Source organism: Myotis nattereri, assembly GCF_964212035.1.
Source record: "Myotis nattereri genome assembly, chromosome: 19".
In the NCBI taxonomy this organism is placed as follows: domain Eukaryota; kingdom Metazoa; phylum Chordata; class Mammalia; order Chiroptera; family Vespertilionidae; genus Myotis; species Myotis nattereri.
Genome location: NC_138095.1, coordinates 22,284,577 through 22,303,558, shown reverse-complemented (window position 1 = coordinate 22,303,558; position 18,982 = coordinate 22,284,577). Strand labels below are relative to the sequence as shown.

General features: G+C 51.8%; 1 protein-coding gene across 3 annotated transcripts in view; it reads left to right on the top strand.

Moving 5' to 3' along the window:
- The first annotated feature begins 1,554 nt into the window (after window positions 1-1,554).
- Window positions 1,555-18,982, top strand: part of WSCD2 (WSC domain containing 2) — a 70,187-nt gene continuing 52,759 nt past the window's right edge. For 2 of the 3 annotated variants that reach the window (XM_081113670.1, XM_081113671.1), the window contains exon 1: window positions 1,571-2,189. The gene's annotated coding sequence lies outside the window, so the exon portion shown is untranslated. Of the gene's footprint in view, window positions 2,190-18,982 lie in introns of all 3 variants that reach the window. The other variant, XM_081113669.1, reaches the window with a different exon arrangement.

Genomic DNA, 18,982 nt, shown 5'->3' with positions numbered 1-18,982 from the left:
GCCCCTCCACACACGGGGGTGTATGCTTTATGAGAGCAGTGGGGGAAAGACAGTTCTGTCAGTAAATTGTGACAGGTCCATTGGACATCCATACGGTGGGAAAAACAAACCACAACACGATGCCGCAGTGCTCTGATCTTTCATGTTTTTATGATGATGAGAGTGATGATTATAACATCACCATTATGTTTTTTTTACAGCTTTTGCCACTCTCAAGGTGTTTTCTAATCTATCGTTTTCCCAACAGCCCTATCAAGCAGGCAGGGAAGACATTATTCATCCTTTCATAGGTGATGAAACGTAGGCCCGAAGGCACAAGTGACCAGCCCAAGGACCTTGCCTCGCAGCTGAGCCTCATCTGCTTCATTGCAATCCTGGGGCTCTTTTACTTCCTGGGGAGCCCAACTCCCATTCCTAGGGGGGATTGGGGAGATTCTCTTTGTGTCAACAGCTTTTACATGGAGGTGTAAAAAAAACCCCAAAACACCGGGAGGAGATACATGAAGATGTTAATAACCATTATCTCTGGGTGGTGGGAATTGGCTTCACTAGTTTTCCTTCATACTTTTCAGCATTTTCTGAATGATCTTACAGTAGAGAATTAGTTGGAAAAACAATGTACTTTAATAAAATAAGTCCAGATACCGATTCTTGTGGCTAGTCCCCACAAAGACTAGTCTGCCCATGGCCACCTTAGAACCTCTCCTTGAGCCCAAACTTAACAGGGACTGGTTTGGAGTCAGAAAGCCCAGGGTTCAAATCCCGGCTCTGCTACTTTCTAGCTGTGCCAACTGAGGATGAGCCTCTTAACCTCTCTGGGCCTCAGTTCTCCCACCTGAGAAATGGAACTTCCCCCTGGGTGGTTTAGATGACGTAATAAGATCAAGTGTTTAAAACTACGTAACTCGGTGTGTGGCACTGAGGAGGCTGTCAGTCAGTGGTGGATCTTGTCACAGGCCCCTTCCCCAGAGATTTGCTGTAGGTCCTTGGCAGGTGGGCGTGTCTATCATTATTTATTGTTCCCACTTTACAGATGAAAAGACAGAGGCCCAGAGGGGATGCTGAAACATACCCAAAGTCACAGAGCTCCGAAGGGGTCTTCTGAAACCGGCTCAGAGAAGGTAAGTGACCAGCCAGAGGCCACACAGCTTAACCCTACTGCCTGTTAAAACAACAAACTAAACACCAGAAACCAAACTGCCCTTTATCGGGATGTTTACTCTTTGTGAGTCACCCAGTTAAGCCTCTTGAACAGCAACAGCAGCAGCAGTGAATACTCTGCCTGTATGGAGTGCTTACTCAGTGCCAGGCATCTTGGTATTTGGCACAATAGTCACGGTGAATTTTCCAAACGACCCTAGGACATGGGTCTCTGCAGCCCATTTTCCAGAAGAGTAAAACCGAGGCTCGGAGGAGGCGGCCGTTGCCGAGCTCCCCAGCAGGCCTGGCCCTGGCTCTGCCCAGCTACCCGGGAGGCGGCGGGAGGGCCAGGTGGCATGCAAGGAGTTAAGCGGTAGGCAGTGCTGTGGCTCCGTGTGAGGAGCGCGCCGGGCTGAGGCGCTGCTGGCGCGGAGGCAGTGGCGCTGGGAGCCGGGGCTGGAGACGTGAAGTCCGGGGCGAGCGGGGAAGCGAGGAACGAGTCTGGAAGGAGGCAGCCAGCGAGGAGCGAGGCGGCTGGATCTCACGTCCAGCGCCAGCCGATCCCCGCGCCCCGCGCGCCCGGGGCCTGGGCATCCCTGGGACGGGCGTGTGAGCGGGGCCTCGCGGTGGCGCGGGGTCCCCGCAGTGCCGACCGCCTGAGCGCCAGGCTCGCAGGAGCCGGGCTTTCACTTCCTCTCGCCTCCGCCCGCGTCCCCAGCTCGCCGGCTGGCGTCGCCACCACTCCTGGTCCCCGGCCACCGCTGTCGCCGCTGCTGCAAGCCAGGACGCACACTTCACTTTCCCGCTGGAGGCGGGGGATGCCCCTTGCACCAGCCCCGGAGAAAGAGCCCCGGGCCCGGCTGGAGGAGCCTTGGCCGCGAGGAAGGAGATCTGGACTCGGATCTCCTTGATGCCACTGCAGCAGCTGGCAGCTGGGAAGGCGCCCACAGAGCGGGCACGCCAAGCGGGACGCGGGAGTCTCCGAGAGAGACCCCAGGCGCCTGCTGGGCTCCGCTGGCAGAGTTTGCAAGTGGCTGACACCCCCGCAGGTAAGGGCTGAGGGCCCTGAAGAGGGTAAGAGGGTGGGGAGCTTCTGCAAAATGATCCAGCTTCCAGTTCCAGCCGCTTCTCCGCAGGCTGGGGGTTCAGCGCCCAGAGCCAGGTGAGTAAAGAACCCAGAGCGGTGACAGCCCAGCTCCGGGTAAATGACAAACTTTCTCTCCTCTGGCAGAGGGTGGGACATTCTGGCTCAGCCAGGCAGCCTTTCCCTGGACATCCTGCGGGTCCCCAAAGGCAGGCACTCAAGGGCTTCTCCCGCTGAGCTGGGCCAGGAGGAAGGCAGCGGGCCCTTTTCATTTGATTCATGAGTCACCCACCCCCTTCTTGGGCAGTTCCGAGTTCTGAGGGAGGAAGCACTGGTCATATTTTCCAGTTGGCTTTAAAGGTATTCATTGGGATGATACTCTGGTGGAGGAGGCTCCTTGTTATCTGAGCCAGCGTCCAGGCTGCCCGGGTGATGGGCTTTGTGTCCAGGGCTTTGCAGGCTTGCCTGTGTCCATTCTGGGGTGTGTGTGTGTGTGTGTGTGTGTGTGTGTGTGTGTGTGTGAGGAGATGGAGAGGGAACTGAAGGCAGGGGGATCCATTCAGTTCAGTCAGATCACCTCCATCCAAGCCCCGAGTGTCATCCCAGGAGAGGACTCACATCCTTGGCAGAGCCACTAAGAGAGGCGGGGATCACCTTCCGTTCCTTGCAGCTCCTTAGATGAGCAAAAGATTTGGGGCAAGTTTCCTGGGCCATTCAATGAGACCATTCAGATTGGAGCTTGGGGAGGTGCAAACTTTTTTGCAAAAAAAAAGGAGCTGGAATGGACAGTTGTCTAAGGACTCCTGGCATGCTCATCCCCAGCTCTGAGGATGTGGGTGGTCCCCCCACGCTTCATGTCCCTAGAGGCTGTGCTGAGGCCAGCACATAGCTCATGAGTTGGGCCAGATTATTTTTCCTCCTAATGAAAAGCATGATTCAAAGAGGCCACCTAGTCTCCAAGGATCATTTTGGAGCCACCCTTGCGGTCACAGACCTCTAGAAGGCATTGTGCTGCCTCACCGAGGTTCCAGCCTAGGGCTGGGGTCCCCTCGATGGACTGTTTGGTCAGTGAGGCAGGCAGTGGACGTGCTTCTGACCATGACCAGAAGGTGGGACATATTCCTGCAATCGCCTGCTGGGGCTGGGAGGCTGTCTCTGGGGAATAGCATTGCCGCGTGGTTCTTGGAAAGTGTTTGAGGCGTGAGGTGGGAGTCTGAGGACCTCTTGCCGTTGCTTGGGGTTCTGACCTGGGGCCAGCCTAGGAGTTGCTTCCCTAGGCTGCTGAGACCCGGGTATTCCTCCAGGGCGTCGGAGACCGGTTCTTGATGTCTTGGGGGAACCCCATCTCTGGTTCAGGAACTCCATCTCTGGTTCAGTTTCAAGTCTGCCCTCAATTGTTGTGTGACTTTGGGAAAATCGCTAGACCTCTCTGGGCCCCTGTAGCTGCTTCTGTAAAAGGAAAAGATCTCATGTATCCTCAGAAGTCCCAGTTCAGGCACTCTATGACCCTGAGCAATTATCACAGATGACATTTTCAAAATCCCAAGAGTTGGTATAATTTAAGAGGCTTGGGACTTGGACACCTCTGTGTTTAACCAACTTTCCACCCTCCAAACCTCACTCCCTCCACTGTAAATGGGGAGCTCATAGTTCCGGCTCCAGAAGGCTGTTGGGAGGACTAACTGAGATGGTGCATGTAAGCAGTGTATGGAGCGGAGACTGGAGTGGAGCTCCACACACACAGCAGCAGAGCGCCCTGTTTTCAGGTCCTGTGTGTGGGCATCCGGCTGCTATTTCCCCCCAGGGGCTGGCCCTATCGCATCAGGTGATCCTTGGCTGGGGGGCAGGGCCCTTGTCCTCTGCAATCACCTGGCACCTGCAGTCCCCACCCCTTCGCTGCTGCCTCATAAAAGCATGGCTGGACCAGCAGCTCCTAGTGGGGAACCCAGGGCCATCTGGGGAGGAATTGAGGCATCCAGCTGCTGTCACCATGACAACAGGAGGTGGAGGTAAGCTGTCTCCATGGCTTCAACTTAGAAGCTATGTAGGGACCCAGGGCAGAGAAGTTAGTAGGTGTGTCTGGGTGTCAGGCACTGTCTGCTGAGGCTGTCTGAGCTGGTGAGGCTGCTGTTCCCTGTAGGAACAGCCATGCTGGGGAAAGTGCCTTCCGTGTGTGTGTGTGTGTGTGTGTGTGTGTGTGTGTGTGTGTGTAGGCAGGGGACGGGGTGTTGCTGAGATTGTGGGGGGAAGGCAGAAGATTGGTCAGTCTTATTTCGTGCTGAGTGGTTCTGAGGCTTGGGGCATCTGTCCCTCCCCAAACTAGGGTTCCCCAGGGTCCAGGCTGAAATCACCGTGGGAAGGCAGACTTCATCTCTGCTGACGAGTGAGTTCATGGGCGTGCAGTAGGGACTGGGCAGCAGCAGTGCCGCCGTGGGCTAGCTCAGCCTGTGGGCTTGCCTGAAAAAATCAACAGTTTGCTTTCCTGGTGGAGTAGGATGTAAGTGTGTGTGTAGACACATGTGTATATTCTCATGCAGGTTTGGGGCACATTTGCTCATTGTGAGTATGGTTGACATAAAAACCTTAGTGTATGTGAACATATGTGAGAACAGTGTCAATATGAGTGTGTATTTAGGAGATCGCATAAACATGGGTTGAGTACGTGTGCGTGTGCATGCCCACAAGAGAACGCGTGCCTGTGTGAGTCAGCACAAGTGCAGGGTGCGTGTGCACTTGTGAGTGTTAAGCAGTTGTTTGTATGTGAGTTGGATGTGTCTCTGTGACTGGGCAGGTGCATGGCCACACAGCTGCATGCATGTGCTGTGTGGGTATTAACTTGTGTTTGAGAAGCTGTGCAGGTCTGCCTGGTACACGCTCTGCTAGCTGTCCATGCTGTCTGCACATGTCCATGTGGGCGCTTGTGAGTGTACATGTGTGTGCACTGATTATGTGAGTGTGAGCTGTGGTATGCACTCACAGGCTTATCTGTCTACATGGTTTCCAGTGTACATTGTGCATGTCTCTGTGTGCGTACGTGTGTATAGCACTGCACACTTGATTGTCTCTGTGTAAGTGTGTGCATCTGTTGGTCATGGTATAACCTCTGTGATTGTTTCTGTGAGCATGTATGATGTTCAGGGCATGTGTATCTATGAGTGTTAGAGGGTGCATTTGATTGCGTCGAGTATACATGTGCTTCTGTGGGTATGCACATATGTGTATTCAGTGTACACTTTTTGAGCATCTGTGTGCTCACACGTGTTGCTGAGTGTCTGTGCCTGTGTGTAGCATTGCATGCTCAGTTGTATCTCTATGTGTATGTGTGTGTTTCCTGGTGTTGGTATCTGGGTGTGTTGGTTCCAGTGTACATTTGAGTGTGTCTCTGTGTGGATGTGAATGTTGTGTGTGTGTCTCAAAGTGTGTTTGGGCATGTTGCAGTGTAACTTTTGTGTATGAGCATGTTTCTGTGTGTGTGCACCTGGGCTGTTGCACTGTACTTCCTCACATGTCTCTGGGTGTCCATTGTGTGTTTCTGAGCATGTTGGCTTGTCTGTCAGGCCATGTCACTTTTGTGCAAGTCTCATGTATATGTGTATGTTTCCGAGATGTGCGTTTCTGCAGATCTGAGTATCTATAGGGGCGTAAAGGTGTGTGTGTGTGTGTGTGTGTGTGTGTGTGTGTGTGTGGTGTAAACACAACTGAGACTCCAAGCAGAAAACATTTCCAAACCTTTACAACGACTCTTCCGCCTGCTCCTCAGGTTTGAGCTGTGCTCGTGCTGTGCACCTTCCGAGTGTTGGCTCAGCAATCGGTGCTGGCTCTGAGCAGCGCACCGGGATGTTGCGTGTTCGTTTTCTCTGCGCCTTAGCTCCGAGGCCGGTGTATTCCCCTGCCCCCGGCTCCCTCAACCCCCACAGCAGCCCGAGTCGCTGTGGCCAGAAGCCTGCACCTGAGGAGTGCTGCTGAGCGAACTCGCAGATGTTAAGAGCGCAGGTATCAGTTCGGGCAGAAGGTCTGCACATCGGCAGCCTGGGATGGGCCGCGCATCTCGACAGCAGTGTTTCTAATTAGGAGCAACTTGTTTTCCTTAAATAAACAAATCAAGTGAGGAAAGAAGTTGCCCGAGATGAATGGCTCCCTGGAGCAGGTCCAGATGTTGGGAAGGTGGGGCTAGGGTCCCCACAGCCTACAGATTTTGACCAAGAGCTGATGAGGCAGGGGCTGAAGAGGAAGCCGGGCAAGGCAGTGTGAGGCAGGGGCTGAAGAGGAAGCCGGGCAAGGCAGTGTGAGGCAGGGTGTGGCTGCTGTTTGGTTATCGGGGTACATGCATCAAAGGCTCTAATTCCTCCTTCTTCCCGGTGTTCATGCCCTTAGCCACGCAACATCGTCATTCCTCCCACTCAAGGGACAGACGGGGTTTATGTTCCTGGTCCTTTGTTTGGGTCCAGCCACGTGACCAGCTTTGGCCATTCGGGTGAGGCGGAAGTGACAGTGTGTTTGTTCCTAGCCGAGGACTCAGAGCCTTGTGTGTTTCTGCCATGACTGGGAGAAGAGCTCCCCCAAGGTGGCCACTGCCCCCGCAGCCTGGCCCCAGAATGAACTCATGTCCAGCCTCCCTGAGCCCACACCTCAGTGAAGAGCCTAGGTCAGCCACTATCTGGGTAGCTAAATAAATGCCTCACTGCACGTCGCTGGGGTGTGGTGGTGTTTGTTACGCAGCATTAGTGTGGTTGTAGCTAACCAATGAGTTACAAGCAGTCTGTGTTTCCTTGTCCTGTTTGACGCCTGGTACTCACTCAGAACTGCATAATGAATACCTGTACTTCTCACTATGGATGTCCTATTCCTACCTCGCTTTCTGCTCATCTCAACATTAGCAGTAATAATACAATAGTAATAATAATGATAGGTGTTTGTGGAGTGTTTACCAGATACCATACCCCAAGCCAGAGGCTTTATATATGTCTTATCTATTACAACAGGCAGTTTCTTGTCTACAAGACAGTTTCTTTTATAATCTTCTGTTATAATCTGTGAGGCTCAGAGAGGGGAGTTGGCTTACACGGGTCCCACAGCCTGGAAGAGGCACACTTGGGATTTGCACCCAGATCACCTGATGTCAGAGACCATGTTTTTAACCATGATGTCACACTGCCTCCCCGGTGCCAGCAGGCACGTTTGACATACTGACATCCTAGCATCCATTCAGCATTTCCCCCTTCACTCTCCTGGAGGTTGGGTAGGCAGGAATGAATCTTTCATAGAAGTGGAAAGTGCCTATTTGTGTGTGTGTGGGGGGAGGGGGAGTATGGGGGCATTTGCTCATTCATTCATTCTTTTATTCTTGCGCATCAGTATTTGCTGACACAATATTTGCTCAGAATCTTCTAAGTGTCATACTCTGTGTGGGCACTGAAGATGCAGAGATGGGAGACCCAGTTCTGTCTTCAAGGAGCTTACAGTCCAGAGGGGAAGCAGGAGAACCTGGGTTCTGGAGGCAGATTGGACCGAGATCCAGCCCAGCCTCGACCCCTCCCTGTGGCCATCTCCAGCCACCGCACCCCAGCCAGACTGTTGTGAGGATCAAAGGCGGTCATGTGGACAGGGCCCTTCACACAGTGCCCGGCACATCGGAAACAGGAGCCCTTCCTCCTATTCTTTCTCTTCCTTTTCCTTCTTGAGGAGGAGACGGTTGAATGTCACAGCCAGAGCACCATCGAGATGGAAGAAACCAGAGGCCACGGGATCCCAGACAGGGAGACCAGCCATCCTGCTTTGTCTGAAACGGACAGATTTCCCAAACGCACATTTTAGTGCTCAAACCAGGAGAGTCCCGTGGGAACCAGTGAACGCTGGTTGCCCTAGCCCCAGAGGAGGGTTGGACGCAGCTTAGAATGCTTTCAGGCAGTGCTTGACGAGCTAGGGCCCCCAGGCCAAATCCGGCCCCCTTCCTGTCTTTGTCAGTAAAGTTTTATTGGGACACAGCTACACCTTTTCGTTTACAGATTGTCTGTGGCTGTTTTGCAGCTGCAACTGCAGAGTCGTGAAGCTGTGACAGAGACCATGTGGCCAGCAAAGCCTAAGGTATTTACTATCTGGCTCTTCCTAGGAAAAATGTGCTAACTTCTGAGCTAAAAAGCCCAGCTGGGGTCCTGGGCCTTAGCGAAAAGAGAGGAGGTCAGAAATCAATGTCCACAAGTCAGTGACCCTGGATCAGGCTCACATCTATCCACAGGCCAGGCCTCCAGAGGGTCAGCAGCTCCAGAGACTTCGGGAGCTGGGAGAATTCTTCAGTGGGGAGATGGAGGCCCAGAGAAGGGAAGAGACGTCCCTGTTTGTCCTAGAACAGTGGTTCTCAACCTCCTGGCCCTTTAAATACAGTTCCTCATGTTGTGACCCAACCATAAATTCTTTTCATTGCTACTTCATAACTGTAATGTTGCTACTGTTATGAATAGTAATGTAAATATCTGATATGCAGGATGGTCTTAGGCGACCCCCGTGAAAGGGATGTTCGACCGCCAAAGGGGTCGCGACCCACAGGTTGAGAACCGCTGTCCTAGAAACTCAACTCCCTGTGAAGCAGGAAGAGAAAGTCATCCCATTGAATCGCCACAGAGTCCATATCAGAAAAGAGCCAACATTTCTCCACTTGGAGCCTCTTTACTCTCATTTCGCACACCATCCCGACAAGCTCAGCGACCTGGTTACCCGGCCTTACAGCCTATAGAAGGAGCAAATTAGACAAATTAACATGTGTAGGATGGTAGAGAAAGCTCAGTGACAGCAGCCAGAGAACGAGGGCACAGGTGAAGAGATCATAAAAAGAAGAAACGTGGAAATGAAAGGATCCCAGTAGGGGGGCGGGATTTAATGCAGGAGTCAAATGACCTCATCATCTCAGTAGCTTCAGCTTATGCTCATCTCAATGTTATAGAACAAGGTCACCAATCAGAGAACAGTGAACAGTAGCCTTGTCCGCAGGGGATGCTTCCCAGGACCCCCAGTGGATGCCTGAAACCGCGGATAGGACCGAACCCTATCATATCTGTTTTTCCCCATAATACATTCCTGCAATCAAGTTTAACTTATTTATTAGCAATTTCACAGATAGAAGATGCATTCTTAACTGTAGACCCCAGCAACCTCAGTATTGGATTTTTTTTCTTGCTTTATTAAATAGAGAACTTTTCACTTAAAGGACACCCTTTATGGCTTCTCTTTGGCATATCCGAATTTTCAGCATCACCATTCTTGTGCTTTGGGGGCATTATTAAGTAAAATAAAGGCCACTTGAACACAAGCACTGTGATACCTCGACAGTCGATCTGAGAATGCAGACAGCTACTAAGCTACTCACAGGCTGGGAGCACATAGAGCATGCTGGATGGAGCAGGATGGTGCGAGATCTCGTGTGACTCAGAATGGTGTGCAGTTTAAAACATATGAATTGTTTCTTTCTGGAATTTTCCATTTAATATTTTTGGGCCTCAGTTGACTACAGATAACTGAAATCGTGGAAAGTAAAACCGTCGATAAGACAAGAATACCATTATGCAATCAATGTGCTATGTTATAGAGCAACAAAAATGTTGCTGGCTGCTGTGATGGCCCCAAGAAACAGTTAATTCCCACTGAGTAGGCAGGGGAAAGGGCAAATAATAGTTGACTGTATAAAATATTTTGATCCCATGGGTAACTGTTTCAGTGCGTGATGCCTCGGTGTCTGGAAAATGCACTTACCTGGAACTCTTCTTCATTTTTCACGGTGTTGAGTAAGTGGCATCTTTCTGCACCTGAAAGAGTATCTGGCACATGGCAGGCCCTCAAGAAATAAACATTCTTTGCAATCAGACAGTGGGTTCCAATGTTAGCAACTTAACAACAGCCAGTGGCACAGTCTCTGGCTTCAGTGTTCGCATCTGTAAAATGGGGCCAGCTGCACGGGAGCTGAAGCTACTACTGAAAATCAAACCTTCTGTCTGTGCCTGGCCTCTGGCTCGTGACATTTGCTCCCATCATTCACCTGCAGAAACCAGTCTGGAGAGAACTCTGGGAAGTGTCACGTAATTACAACTCAAAGTAACTGTCAGGAAGGAAAGTATCTGACTCCGGAGAAAGGGGAGGCACAAATTGGAGCATTTAAAAGGAAGGCTTCCCAAGAAAGGGAAAAGTGAGCTGGACTCTGAAGGATGATTAGGGTTAACCAGGTGCAGAGGGATGGGAAAACAGAGGAAATAGCACGTGCAAAGGTCCTGGGGTGAGAAGGCGAGTGGCATGAACCGAGGACATGGACACTAGATCTTTGGGGTGGGGCGGAACTGGTCCACAATGAAAGCGGATAAATCTCAGGGCCTTATGGGCCCCATAAATATTCTGCTCTTAATCCTCCCAGCAGCAGGAAAAGCTTTATAAAGATTTTAAGTACAGGGAGTGAACTGATTCCATTAAACCCTGGCCAGAGCAACAAGAAGAAATCTCGCCCCCACGTGAGGTGGGAGCCCATTGAAATCCCAACAAAGAGGGAGCTGAGCAGGCATCAGGGATTTCAGGATTTCAGGCTCATTATGCAAAACACACAGCCTTCCAAGGGAGAGGTGAGCTTTCGAAAAGAGAGTCAACAAATTAGTTTTTTAATCTGCTTTAAGTTGCTGAAATGCCCGTCTTCCTTCCATTGTCACCCGATGGCTTGTGGGCTATTTTAACTTTTATTAGAAACATTTTTTTTTAATTGAAGGAGTTTTTTTGTAAAACAAATGCCAGCCATGTTTGATAAGATAATAAAAAAATGGCACTGGGGAAATGCCACAGAAAGCTTTGATTTTTCTCCTTATGGCATCAGAACTGATTTAAATAATAATTATATATTTCAACTCCATGCAGCCTCCTCCACTCTCTTCCTGGTCCCTCCCCTTGCGCGCCCCCCCTCACCCCCTGCCAACACACAACACCACAATATACCAGCGGCTCTGAACATATGCTGTTTCTAAAATCTCCGAGGAAGAGGGACAGGCCTATAAGAGACCAGGATTTCTGACCTACTAGCTTTAGGTAGCACTCAAATCCAAGTGCTATCAATTCACAACTGTTGTGGCCTTGGTAATTTACCGCAGTCTCTTAGCCTCCAGTTACTCATGTAAAATGGAAATAATGGTAGTATTTATATTCACCAGGATTCTTTTGGCTCTAGGAGACAGAAAATCCAACTTAAATATATCAATATACTCGTATTGTCAGGCACAAAACGGAATATATTGGCTCATGTAAGTAGCATCCAGCTTCAGGCTTGCCTGGATCCAGGAGCTTGACAGTGTTACAGCTTTCTCTTTCTCTCTTCCTCCTTCCCTCTGAATTTTTTTGCTCTCCTTTTCTCTGTGGCTTCCTTCTGAGATTGGCTCTGGGTCTCTTCTCCTGGGCACAAATGCCCATCAGCAGCTCCATGCCTGCATTGAGCCAGCTGCAAGCTCCGTTCCATCCAGTCCTGGAATTGGGACCCTGGGCCTCCTGGAACCAATCACCGTAGCCAGGGAAATGTTCTATGTTGCTCGGCCAGATTGAGGTCATGGGACCAACCCTGGAGCCTCGTTGGGGGGTGGGGTGGGGGGTGGAGTCAATTGCCCTTTTCTGCTTCCTGAGTCACAAAGACCAGTAGTGGGAGAGGGATGGATTCCCAAAGGAAAATCAGGACCCAGAGAACCGAAGAGGAGGGAAGTGAATGCTGGTCAGACTAAAGCAATAGACCAGCAGGCTGTCTCATCCTCACCTCAGAGGGTGGTCATGAGGATGAAATGAGCTCAGGCATGCAAGGTCCTTAGCCCCGACCCCAGCATGCCATGTCCTCAGTGAGTGCCAGCTGGTATTACTGCTGCAATGATGATTCTTGGCGTGGTGATAATATAGGCCAGGCAGGGGCTCTGCAAGCATTCAGGGCCACGGGAGACACAACCAGAAGACTCAGCCTGGACATCGCACTGTTGCCTGTGAGCCTTGGACCTGCCCCTTCCCCTCCGGCTTCGGATGCTGAAAGCCACTGTCCCTTAATAAGCCCCACCTCATGGGTCACTTCACCAGCTAAAAGCCGTGATGGCTCAGAGGATGCAGAGAGGAATGCAAAACCGGACAGGTCCCCTAGAAGGGAGGCAGAGCAGAGGGGCAATAGTGAACCAGAGACCAGGGGCCTTGTTAGGGTATAGAAGGGGGGATCCTGCCCCAACCCCCAGCCCACTGTCGCTCTGAGAAAATGCAAGCCCAGGGTGACCATATCTCTTGTGTTTTTCCAAGAGAATTGCATCCCAAGTTTTTTGGTCCTTTTTTTATTTTTTATTTTTTTGCAAAGTCCCCTTGATGGTAAATGTTGGCCACCAATTCAAGCAATTTTAAAACTCAGGACAGACCAAGCAAGCCTGTCTGTGGCTCAGTTGGACTTGGACCAGGTTGTCAGGGCAGGTCTTGCCAGCATGGGGGACACAGAGCTGGTTCTGTCTGAACAACAGAGACCTCGTGTTGCGGATGACCTCGGAGACACCCGGGCCGTTGTTCTAGAAACCGGAGTCATGTGCTGTGTGCTTTCAGCACCCCCTTGGAGGGCCACGGGCAGACCTTTTAACTCTGAGCCACACCGTTTTTAACAGGCTCCGTGGATGGGATTCAGCGAGAACGGCTGCTTCAAAGCAGTTCATTTCGCTGCCTGAGATTATTAATGTTCTCTCTGATTTCCTGCTTCACACTCCTGGTTTCCTGGGATAAAACTTGCTCTGCAAAGGCTGAGAAGGTAATTCAGCCACCATCCCTCCACGTGAGGGTTTGCTCCTGGCTCGCCCACTCGCTGCTGTGTGACTAAGGGCAAGTCACTTTGCCTCTCTGAGCCTAGCATTCTCATCTGCAGCATGGGGTCCTCATTGCTCCTGCCTTATAAGGAGGTATTGGGCACATAGTTTGCACTCAGCAAAGCTCCTATAAAACTTCAACCCGAGCAGCCTGGGGAGAGGGAGATGGATGCTCAGGCTCCTTATAGGTTCTGAGCACTCACTTCGTGCCAGGCCCTTTGCAAGCACCGCCCCCTTTTCTACTCAGGTGGGCCCTGAGGGTAGTGGTTTTATGATCACTGTCTTCTTTTTCTTACAGATGAGGAAATAGACTGAGTAGTGAAGGGATCTGCCAAGGTCACACAGCTAGGATGTGGCAGAGCCAAGGTTTGAACCCCAGCATACCTGACCCCAGAGGTCCTGCCCCTTGTGAAGGGCCCTATCTTCTAAGGGAATCACTCGCATCCACACAAACCCATGGGTGCCCAGGATTCCTTAGCAGTGGAGTCCTAGACCCAGCTCTGCTACTAACTTGCTGTGTCACCTCAGGTGGCTTTCCTGACCTCTCTGGGCCTTTTTCCCTCAGCTCCGTAAACTCACCTTGCTTCCTTCCACCTCAGGGCCTTTGCACATGCTGTATATCTGCTCAGAACACTTCCCTCTCCACCTTTACTTGGTAAAGCTCCTTCCAGTCTTGGGTGAAGCATCGCTTCTAAGAATTCCTCTGGAGCTCCCCTGCACCAGGTCAGATCTCCCTGCCATGAACTCTCCAAGCTCCACATCATTCCTTCAGGGGTTGTGATTACAGCGCCGTTGCGATGATTTCGCTCACCTGTGTGTCTTCTACCAGCCTGTCAATTGGAGCGGGCCGGGGGACCATTTAGCCCCCTTCCTGTGCTGATACTCTAAGCCTGCCACACGCATACAGCACAAAGATGTGGTTATTCACCGAAATGTAAAAGGAGGCTCGAAGAACTTCGTACACTGCTGGCAGGAGTGTGCATTAGTACAGCTGTTTTGGAAAACCACCTGGCCATACTTACTAAAGCAGCACGACACTATTCCACTCTGAGGTAGAGACGCAAAGGGTATGGAAAGGAGATGTATATGTCATGATAGTGAAAAACTCTGAGGTGGGGCAGCCGAGTACCAGATATCCATCGTGGTGTAGCAGACAAGTGCTGTGCGGTTCCATCATGCCGTGGAATAGCACACAGCCGGGAAAATGAACAGGCTACAGCCACGCGCCACAAAAGGACGGCTCGTGCAAAAGCAAATGCCGAGCACAAAAGCCAGACACCAAAGAGCCGATGCTGTATATAACGTCAGTTACAAAAAGCTCCAAATAGAAGCCACACTAGAGTGTTTCGGGATGCGTGCACGCTTAGGTGGGAGCGTTAGGAAGAAAAACAGGGAGGGATGGCCTTGGCGGTCAGGATGGCGGTTACCTCGGCCGGGGAAGGAGCACAGAAGGCGCTCTGGGGAGCTGGCCACGTTCTGTTCCTTGCCCAGGAGGGTGGTTACATGGCACATGCTCATTGTGCAGTAATTCATCAAACTGGACATTTTGTTTTGTGTTTTCTTTTGTATATGGGTCATGGGCCCCATGAAAGGATCTCCTGTGTCCCCCCCCCCCCGATACTTACCTTTGTGGGGACCCCACCTGGGCCATATCGCTCAGTCTTATGCACAGAGCATTCTCGGCCATCCTGTCTTAAGCCAAGTTATTCTCACCTTAAAAGAGCAGGGCTGTGGCCCCTCTGTTCTGTAAGCCCTCCTTAGGGACCCACACGTGCAGGTGCACAAACAGCCCTAGCCGCTGTGGCTGGGCACTGCGGCCACCCGGCCAGAGGACACGGTTAGCTTCTCCTTTCAGAATGTAATAAAGATGGAGGCTGGATTGCCCCAGAAGAAAATAAGAAAGAGAGAGAAAAATAAAACCCGAGAAACATTTTCGGGTTTCTACTTGTGCAGGCGACTGAAAGCCGGGAGATAAGCTGTCCTGGATGGAGGGTCAGATAACAGGCTGGGCCCCGAGAAGAATGGGGACCTGGGGCTCCAAAGGGGGGCAGCTGGGTGCCAGGCCCAGGGTGGGCTGGCCTCTAGGCCCCGAACAATGAGGTCATTGGACTGACGGCCACAGTTCCCTCTGCAGACGGACGGGTGGGCCGGGGCCCTGCTCTGGAAGCCAGGCCCTAACCGGAGAGGCAAGCGCCATGGTTTTCATAGGCCCTTGGAGTGCGAGTCAAGGTGGTCTGGGGTTGGGGTCCTGCAGGGGCTTCTGGAAGTGTAGTTAATGGTTCTGGATTCTTAACTTTTTGATGATGAACTTTGTTCATTCATTTATTTTTTAAAACATTTGTAGTCCTGGCCGGTGTGGCTCAGTTGGTTGGAGCGCCGTCCTGGGCACCAAAGAGTGGCAGGTGTGATTCCTGGTCAGGGCACATGCCCAGCTTGTGAGTTCGATCCCCAGTCAGGGTGCATGTGGGAAGCAACCGATCGATGTTTCTCTCTCCCATTAATGTTTCATTCTCTCCTTCCCTTCCTCTCTCTAAAATCAATTTTTTAAAAAAATGTTTTTAAAAATGCTTTCTTTAAGGCAGGAACTGCCATATTTTTCCACTACCTTGTTTGTACAGTGGACATGAAATCAGCTTTTTTAAGACCTTTTTACCTTTATTTTTTCTCAAAATTTTTTTATCTTGGTAAAATACATGCAACATAAAAGTTGCCGTCTTAACCGTTTTTAAGTGTATGGTTCGGTAGTATTAAATACACTCATTATTTTCTGCTACCATGATTGCCAGTCATCTCCAGAACTCTTTTTTTAGAGTTTCTTGATCAAAGGTGGGTGAGCTAAGATCATTTGGAACCACCCTCTCAGTTTCCATCGGGGGAAATTGATGCCCAGAGGGAAAGGGACTTGCCAAGGTCCATAGCCAGTTAGAATCAAAGTCAAGATTAGAATCTTGGCCTCCTTCTCCCCGGTGCCCCCAGCCAAGTGGCCCTCCCAGGCATTTCCCAGAATGCCTTGCCCACAAAGGTACCGCATAAATATTTAGTGACCCCTGGGGACTGGGGACTCCATTGTGGTTCTCCCTGGGACTAATCCAGTTCTCTTTCCAAACTCCGGGAGTATTGGAGATGAAATCCTACTCCACAGCCTAATGGCCAATTAATTGCTCTCTTTGGTCGGATAACATTTCTCATTTTTTTCTTCTCTTTTTTTCTAGAAATGGCGTTGGCCTCCCCAGAGATCCAGCCAGTTCTTTCTGGTGGTTTCTTTCATTCTCTCCACGCCCTCCCCTGCCCACCCCAGGGCCAGATGGGAGCGCCACTGTGCGATAAGGGGCTATCGGCCCCCTTCCCCAACGTCACTGCCCTCCTGGAACCGTCTGGAGGCGTCTGAGATGCTTCAGTTACCCTCACAATGAGGGCATTTAGCTGAACTCTCCTCCCCCCGGGATGCTCAGAGGCAGAAACGGGAGGAAGAGCAGAGGGAGAGGGAGAGAGAGAGAGAGAGAGAGGGAGAGAGAGAGAGAGAGAGAGAGAGAGAGAGAGAGAGAGAGAGAGAGGAAACAGAACCCAGCCAAACCGCCCATTGCGAAGGCGACAGGCGGGGAGAACGAGGCCGGGCCAGCTCTGATTTCAGAGATGTTTTAGAAAGTGCCTCTTCGTGGCTTGTTTTCCCCGTTGGCGGTCTGATCAGGGGCAGTGCCCAAGGAAGGATAAAATTAGAGGCCCAACGCGGGCAAACCGAGGCAAGGGTCCAACGTGAGCGGGGCAGGGTGGGGGCCAGGAGAACAAGGGCTCTGTGTTCATGGCACAGGGATGTGAGCCCCGGGCTCCCACCGGCCCCAGCCAGGCATGCGATCAGCAATCCCCCGTGTGGCTGGAGAGACAGGATCAGGGCGGCACCGCTGGCTGCCCTGTAACTGAGCTGTGGGAAGAGCATGTCAGAGTGAGCGCACTGAGGAGGGGAAGCAGTGCCCCTCTCGGTGGCTGAGCCTGCTCTCGGTGAAGATGCCTCTCAGGAAGGAGCCAGGCCCGTCCCAGGAGCCCCAGGAGAGGGCGTAGGGTTTCCTCCCCTGGAGACAGAGAAGAGCTCAGGGGAGGGGGTTGCAAACTCCAGTCCGCAGGAGCCAGGCAGGTGACCGAAGGCAGGTTTGTCACAGACCTGGGCAAGCAGGGAGCCCGTGCCACCTCCAAGGGCTCGGTTTACCAGTGCCGATCGCCGAGCTAGGTCAGAGCCGAGTAACCTCAGACAAGCAGTTTTCCCTCCGTGCCTCAGTTTCCCCGCATTGACAACCGAGTTAGTGCTAGCACTTACCGTGTGGGGTGATGGTGAAGATTCAGTGAGTTAACGCAGAGAAGCACTTAGAACAGTGCTGGTCCGCTTTATCTTTGACGAGAAGCAGGAACTCTGGGTTTATCATAAAAAGTTCCACATCATTAACTGTTGGCAATGAATTCAAATAGAAAAATAAGTAACGGCAATCTTTCCTTCGGCTCACTATAGAGCACAGCCCGGGGCCAGGCTGGCAGCCTCTGGCCGAGGGTGCCGGAGACACGCAGGCTGAACAAGTGACTTAACGTGTCTGGGTCACGTTTGCATCACGTGGCATTAGTTGGGAGCCTGGCAGGAAGCGATGACTGACTGACCTTGGGCAGCGGGTGCAAGTTTAATACTGGGGGGGGGGGGGGGCGTGATGTGGGGAAATCGCAAGGGACTGTGAAGCGCTCGAGGTTGCTGGTGGAGGGGAGCTGTTACCGCCCTTAGTCCTGAGAAGGCAAAGGGCAGGAGCAGCAACAAGAACCTGGAGAAAGGAGGGTGTGGAGAGGCCATCTTTAGGAGCTGCGGTCTTTAGTTGAAGGGCCCTGCCAACCCCAGTGGCCCCACAGAGAGAGGTGCTAGGGGAAGGCATGCCCTGACCATTCTCTCCCCACCTTCACATCTCCTACTGGTGCCTCCTATTGGCTCCTCCTATTGGCCAAATTCAAGTGGAAGTCAGAGAACCTGTTGCTGTGGTCCATGCAGACCACCCCCCTCCCCCCCAACCGAGAGCACAGAGGAGAAGGGAAGGAGTAGGTGTCAAGGGGCAGGTGGAATACAGGTGATGCTACCACCTGCCTCGCTTCTGGCTAAAGGGTGATGCTCAGCACACCATTGTAGCAATAGGTTGAAGGCCTCCTCATTGCTAATGAAGGAGGGAAGGCAGAGGCAGTGCAAGCGAGGGCTCCATGTGTCCTCAGAGTGCCTAAACGGGCGGCCCCTTAGAGGTGTGAAGGGTGTATTAGTTCCCCATTGCTGCTGTAACAAATTGCACACATTTATTCTCTACAGTTCTGAACGTCTGAAGTCCCAAGTGGGTCTCCCTGGGCTAAAATCAAGGTGTCTGCCCAGCTGAGTTCCCTCGTGAGGCCCTACGGGAAAATCCTTTCCTTGCCTTTTCCAGCTTCTGGAAGCTGCCCACATTCCTTGGCTCATGGCCCCTTCCATCTTCAAAGCCAGCAAGTCTATCAAGCTCCTCTCTGCTGCTCTGTCACATCTTCTCTCACTCTGCCTTCCCTGCCTTCCTCTTCATAAGGATGCCTGTGATGGCATTGCACCCCCTGGGTAATCCAGGACCACCTCCCCATCTCTAAACTGAATCCACCTGCCAAGTCCTTTTGTGTGGAAGCGAACATTCTCGCAGGTTCTGAGGATTAGAACGTAGTAGACACCTTTGGAGGGAGGAGCATTATTCTGCTCACCACCAAAGGATTCTCGGAGGCTTCTCAAAGGAAAAATACCCTCCCATTGCCATTCCCAGTCACCTGAAATCCCCCCCATTAATGTCTCTTTTTTGGAAGATAACGATGTTTCCAACCTCCCGCATGTCTTCGTCTCCCTTTAAGAATGTTCCCAGGGCTGCATGTTTGCCTTTTAAGTGGGTCTTACATCAACTCACTG